Here is a 7,568-nt window from a genome sequence, read left to right as displayed (position 1 = left end):
TCTAAGTGTTTGATACAGCTCAGTGGACTCAATATTCAAAGAGAGAGAGGGAGGATGTTTCCGGTGTAGGATGTCTAGAATCCTGACTAATAACAACTCCTGTAGCCCAGGGCTCTCTTCTTGTTGAGGCTGACGACACTGTGTGTGTCTGTGTATGTGTGATCAGACACTGTGTGTGTGTGTGTGTGTGTGTGTGTGTGTGTGTGTGTGTGTGTGTGTGTGTGTGTGTGTGTGTGTGTGTGTGTGTGTGTGTCTGTGTGTGTGTGTAAGCATATGTGTAGGTTCAAGTGTGTATGCATTCTTTTTGGGGCTTTTTGACTTGTTTGCATAACTAAAGGTTGCACTATGCCTACATATTGTTTTACCATTGTTACTTATCATCATGTTTTGTATGTTCTCTGTCTCACCGCTGTTTTCCTGTTTGAGCCAAAGGATGTGAAAGTTAAGGTGGATTTAAGGACTGGAACAGAGGGAGCTAAAGTCTGAGACCAAAACGCCAGGGTTTCCTGTTGATTCCTAGTTCTTAACCTTTGATATGAACTGGATTTGAGTGTTAAAGCTACTGGAGGTATGATTAAAAATAAATTATATGGGCATAGTTTGGTAGAAATGGCCAAGCCACCTTTAAGCTATCAGTTGACTGTCAATCACAGGTGTGTCAATGCAACACGTCTGAATGGAGGAGAAACGCAGCTTTAATACTGAAGCAAACACACCAGTAACAGTAACAGCCCCGTTCTACGAGTAAGGTGAAGTAAAAATGACACAGAGTCAGTATCACTGACTCACTGTTTGTGTGTGTGTGTGTGTGTGTGTGTGTGTGTGTGTGTGTGTGTGTGTGTGTGTGTGTGTGTGTGTGTGTGTGTGTGTGTGGTGTGTGTGTGTGTGTGTGTGTGTGGGGGGGGGGGGGCTAATGCAGATGAAATATGCTGAGGCCCAATGTAATGTTCCTGTCCCTCCCTCTTCCTCTCCTCTAATCTCATTCATTTGCTGAACATTTCGTTCTCTTTCTTTCTTTCTCTCTCTCTCTCTCTCTCTCTCTCTCTCTCTCTCTCTCTCTCTCTCTCTCTCTCTCTCTCTCTCTCTCTCTCTCTCTCTCTCTCTCTCTCTCTCTCTCTCTCTCTCTCTCTCTCTCTCTCTCTCTCTCTCTCATATGCTACTGGAATGAGTTCCATCAATCTGAGTCGGCAGACCAGAGACAGTTGCCGTCACATATCGACAGCTTGATATGCCTCTCTCCCCCCATCTCTCTCCCCCCATCTCTCTCGCTCCTTCTCACTCATACTCTCTCCCCCTCTTTCTATTTCTTTCCCACCACATTTAGGCCTCCTGACCGTTCATCTTAATTAAAAATATTTTTTTATTCAACCTCCCGAGTTGCTATATATATATATATATATATAATATATATTATACAATACTGTATGTATAATATATGTACATACATTATTATTACTATTATTATAACTAGAGTTTTCGCGCTCAACCTCTAGATGTAATTAAACCCATAGCAATAATGTGGAAACCCCAGTTGATAATATAACAAATTTCTGAGCGCATAATATAATAACATTTTGCCTATAATTGTACAACGTATAACATTCGTTCAGCACAAATGACTCTTAAAAGCAGTGCCAACACTATTTTTTAACCATTCAGCGAACTAAAGGCAACAGGCTGATTATCATTTAGGGAGCCACTCAATGACATGCAGAAGCGTCATCAACACGCCCACTGAACGCACACCGACTTTCTACTCTTTCACATATAAGGTAATTTACATTTCCTACGGAGAAAATACTACCTCAGGGGTAGTATTATTCAGGAGATTTTCAAGGTACAGATGTCAGGATATGTTCTGCACACATACGGCCCAACAGGAGAATATCAGAATATATCATCATTGGGATTAATCATCTCTTCCAGTGTCCTGGCCAAGACAGGCAGCAGTAGCCTACAGTCACAAATAGCATACACACAATATTTAAAATAACTAAAACAGTCCACAGGGGGGAGGGGGGGAAATCAATATCGCAAGACATTTGGGGAGGCTCAAGGAGGAGGGTAATATTACATTTGAGCAACAAAGTGTAGTCTTGTGGTGGACTCTATAGACATAATTCACCATACTGTGTTATTGACAAGTTTTCGGTCTGCCTTATGGGGACACTGTCTCATCAAGATCATGTCACTTATGTGTTGATATGCCGGTCGGTGTGATGTTTGAATTTATATGACAAATTGAACGACCCGCCGTTGCTTGTCAAGGTGAGAAATTGTCTCTTCCCTTCTTTTATCGCAATTTCTACAGTCCATAGACAGAACGTGTTACCTTGGATAGTTTGTCAACGGCAGAGCCGTTATGTTTAAAAACATAACGACTTACCTGGGAGAGTGTGTCGCTGCGGTGTGTGCGTGTGTGTTCTTACCTGGGCATGTGTGTCGATGGCGGAGCTGTTATGTTTAAAAACATAACGTTTACCTGGGCAAGTGTCGCTGTGGTGTGTGCGCATGCGTGTGTGCCTAACCTGCGCATGTGTCGATGGCGGAGCCGTTTGTCGCTTGGCGAGTATGTCGCTGCCTTTGTCTTGACGTACGGTGTTTGCTCGTGCATGTGTGTGTGCGTTTGTGTGTGCGCTTCCGTGTATGTGTCGCAGCCTTTGTATTGACGTGCGGTGTGTGCATGTGAATGTGTGTGTTTGTGTGTGTGTGTGTGTGTGTGTTTCCATGCATGTTCGTGCGCATGTGCGTGCAGAGGCGCCGCATCCCATTAGGCTTACCAGGCAACTGCCTGGGGCCCCGCAATTGTTTGGGGGCCCCGGGCCACGGGGGGGGCCCCCTAGAGCCAAAAAAATAAATAAAAATCGCTCCCCACACCCCCCCCCTCGTCAACAATCCTCTGCCTAGGGCCCCCACACTAGCTAGAATCGCCCCTGTGTGCGTGTGTGTGCGGTGTGTGTATGCGGTGTGTGTGTGTGCGTGCTTGCGGTGTAAGTATGCGTTTGCGCGTGCTGTGTGTGTGTGTGTGAATTGCAGGCTGCTTGGCACACGCGCACATGAGTAATTTGAGTAACTGCTGTGACAGGCCTGCTATTATAGTAGTACGATTATTTTGTTTTAGTAACTCACAACCACGTCATCATGTTATCTTTGCACAAGCTTTAAATTATGCAAACACACACACACACACACACACACACACACACACACACACACACACACACACCACACACACACACACACACACACACACACACACACACACACACACACACAAACCCTGAGAGGGACCAGGCCCCCTTGTCCCTGAGCAATTCCTCTTGTGATGAGATTATACAGCGGACTTGGCCCAGTGACGCCCAAACACAGAACATGTTGTTCAGCCATATTCTGCAACACGTTTATATTCTACGGTTCTACTGCCACACGTGTGCCTCGCTGTGTTAAGCTCCTGGGATTAAAACTCACCAACAAATGTGGGATCCTTTAGTAAAAGAAGCTATTTACAACTCGAAGCATTAGGGATTGGAAACCTGCTATGGTTTGATATCAAAGAGAACGCAGGGCGCGATAGCACTGTACTGATGTGTTCTCACAGTGCGAGAGACTACAAACAGATCCAGCTGCTCTTCCCTGAGAGACTCCTGGATATTCAGTTACTCATCTTTAAACAACCAGCACTTCCCTTTGATGACATCAGGCTTCTTACTTTGTGTGCCTAGAGCACATTAAAACATATCGCTTTGGTCTACTTTGGTCCAAATAATCCATTTTACGTTTTAATGAACCAGTGTTATCCCCCCCCCTTCCTCACTTACTGTATTTTATTGGGTTTCCATCTTCAATCTCTTCTGCCACTTGGATCACTGCCAGCCTATTCGGTTTTCAGTTCTTTCCTCGAACAGAAGAGGGTGCCACTAAACAAGCCTATGGACTACAACAATGTGTTTGTGTGTGTGTGTGTGTGTGTGTGTGTGTGTGTGTGTGTGCGTGTGCGTGTGCGTGTGCGTGTGTTTGTGTGGTCAATATGTCAAGAGCTGCAAGGGCTTCCAATCAAGTCTAACCAGAGAGAAGATTGACCCCCAAAGAAACTGTCTCCTGAGTTTCTCACAAACTCCGCATGATTGTCACTTCCAAACTGCCAATCCCCTGACGCTTCTCTGAGCAGATAGGAGACAGACCGCTGTCACGAGGAGACCCAGACACCAGGGTCTCTCTGTGTCTGTCAGAAGGGAGGGAGCAGCCCACAGCTGTCACAGCAGTGCTCTGCTGTGACAGTCAGTGCTCTGCTGTGACAGTCAGGGCTGTGATGTCTTGTTCTTCTTCTCTCAGAGAAGAACAAGACAGCAATGCTGTTGGAGATGCTTCGTATTTGGGTTCCCACCAGCTCTGAATCTTTGGAGGCTGACTACCAATAATGGCTGGGTTTACCCTGAGTTGTTTCCATCCAGTGAGATGCTGTTGTAAGCCGACCGGACGGACACTGATGGGTGAGGTTCAGCATGACGTTGGCCTCCTAAATCCCAGTAAAGAGCAGTAAATAAACCAAGACACAGAATAAAGTGTCTTTCAGGATTCCTTTCCATTCCTCCCAATGACAGGGGAAGGAAGAGCTGCATTTCCATGATGCAACCACCTATTTAGTAATATGACGACATGCAGCTTGGTGATCATTATTCCACTTGTTTATATTGGTGTGCAGCCTGTCCCTTTAAGAGACACCCTTGCGGCGGGGTGTTGGAGTGTGCGGTGTGAGGCAGGGGGACAGGGAAGCAGGTGTGTTCTACATTAGAGCTGCGTTCAGTAGGGCCGTGTGTTTAGGGGCTCATATGGGGCTCTTTACACAAAGCAAATTGTATGAACCGTTTGCTACTTACATTCCAGTTGATGGGAGAGCTCAGGTCTTGCTTGTTCATGACCTAAAAATAAGCATTAAAAGCTAAGAAAAGAACAGTCCTAATGTTATACTGTGGCTTTAAAGAACAACGAGTGGGGGAGATTGGATTCAAAATCATCTGGGAGAACTGTTCTCCCATACTCCAGAATAAATATGCAATGCATGATTCATAACCTTAAAGTTGTCATCAAAAGGTTAAGATGCCTTTTGTTTATCAACTAAAAGTAATGGAGTTTTTCTTGAAAACGAAGTTGACCAATCTGATCAAACGTTAAAAAAACTTTGTCCTTGCATGCAAATTGTTTGGGGAGGGAATGGATCGAACCACACACAAACACAAACACACCTTGTGTAGTTTCAGTGGATACTTCCTTTCTGCTATGGGCTGACAATAATGCATTCCAATTCAATATTCCATGGAATATTCCATGTCCTCCTGAGGAAAAACGTTATTTTTATGCTCTTCCCCGATGACCACCCACCTCTTTTATTATTCATCATCAATCCTGCTTCTTGTCATGCCACACACACACACACTCACTCACACACACACACACACACACACACACACACACACACACACACACACACACACACACACACCACACACACACACACACACACACACACACACACACAAACACACACATATAAACACACACACACACACACACACACACACACACACACACACCCACACACACACACACACCACACACACACACACACACACACGCACACACACACACATAACTTCTATGATAAGCGTATGTGGGACAAGACTTGATTCACCCATTCCGTTTTTTCCAGTGAAATATAATCAGCAACAGTAATATGGTGAGGTCATGAGATGAGAAACCCGTTGCCATGACAATGAGTATATAAGCCCACAGAGGTGGATGTTGCAGGATGTGTCAACTCTAGAGCTGGGGAATCTGTCAGAAGTGAGATTAGTTGGATTCATGTCTCCCCTTTTCCGTTGTCCGTCTTTACTTCCGTGCATTACCCCTCATCTTTACTTTGTCTTTTCACTTATCAGTCCTTATCTGCACTTTGAGAAAAGTTAGCCTGTTAAACCTGATTCGACCGTTGTCCCTTCGTTGATATTTATAGTAGAGTGCAAGCGTCTGCAGTCCCTTGTTTAAAACCAAATCCACTCCAAACGTTAGATGAGTCGTCACCCTGACCCACGTCTCCAGCTGGGGCCAGGAAATGAGAACTTGAATGCGTTTATTTTTGGCCGGCCGAGACACAGATTTAGACTTTTCCCTTTTCAAAAGGGCATCGGTGTGACTGGATTCTTCGTAGAGAATCAGATTCACTGCGGCGTGGTGGAGAATCAGACTCAAGCAGCCGAGACAGTTTAGGGTCGGAGAGAGAGCGGCCTTAGAAGAATTCATCCCACATCACTGGGATTTAATTAAGATAATTAAACTCTGAGGAATCAATTGTCAGCTGGTGTAAAAATAGACAGTGCGAACGAGTGTTAGCGTGCCATGGTGAGAAGTGGTACGTGTCCAATGAAAAAAAAGAAGCTATAAAGTTGAGGGGTATTTATAGTAGTGTTAAAGTGTTAAAATGGCGTGTGAACACATTAACAACAGACAATACAATGTTTACGCCAATACTTTTGGGTTCAGTGGTGCACCGGCCTAGACACGGACCAGACCCTGCTGAGCTCCAACTGGGGACCCTGCTGACTTTCAGCTAAAACACTCCCGAAGTTCTATTGAGTTATCTGTACACAACGTTGTCTGTACACAACGTTGTCTGTACACAACGTTTACAGATAACCTCGCCCTCTACGGCTACACCCTTCGATCTAATTTCGATGTGGATGCAACATGTGGCCCCCTTGTTCTCCAAACACATCCTTAAAATGTGTTTTTAGACCACGTGTGTTCTTCCACACACTCCCATGTACAGTGGCCCAGTGTTCCCCACAGTGAGGCGGAGCCGGTCATGTGTTAGCGCCTGCAGCTGACCAGAGCCCTGGGAGGAGACAGGTCATGGGACACAGGGATCAGCAAAACGGGGAGCGGAGCTCCACAGGCCGCACACCGCACACACACACACACACACGGAGAGCAGGCGGGCGCACGGGTAAACGCACAGACACACACGCACACACACACACACGCAGGCACGCAGAGGCACACACATGAGCGCACATAAATGCAGACAGGCAGGGAGACACACGCACAAGGGCAGAAACAAATGTACGCTTTGAGGGCTCCTTAACCGACAGTTTAACAAACATTTGCATAAAAAATAGCCCTCTGCAAAATGATTCTACTGAGGGGCAGCTCTGGAACACACAAGGCTTTGGCTTTAAACACCCCTAATGAGACTGACCTGGAGGGAGGGAGGGAGACTCTGAGGGGGGAGGGAGGGAGGGAGGGAGGCAGGGACTGTGAGGAAGGGAGGAAGGCAGGGGACCAAGGGAGAGGGGCAGGGGATTCTGAGGGAGGGAGGGGACCATGAGGGAGGGAAGGAGAGGAAGGGGACTCTGAGGGAAGGACGGAGGGAGGAAGGGAGGGAGACTCTGAGGGAGGAAGGAGGAAGGGGACTCTGAGGGAAGGACGGAGGGAGGGACTCTGAGGGATGGAGGGAGGGAGGGGACTCTGAGGGAGGGAGGGAGGGAGGGGGTCAGGAGACTGAGGGAGGGAGG

Source organism: Gadus morhua, chromosome 11, assembly GCF_902167405.1.
Source record: "Gadus morhua chromosome 11, gadMor3.0, whole genome shotgun sequence".
NCBI lineage: Eukaryota > Metazoa > Chordata > Actinopteri > Gadiformes > Gadidae > Gadus > Gadus morhua.
Note: the sequence above shows the minus strand (reverse complement) of the source record.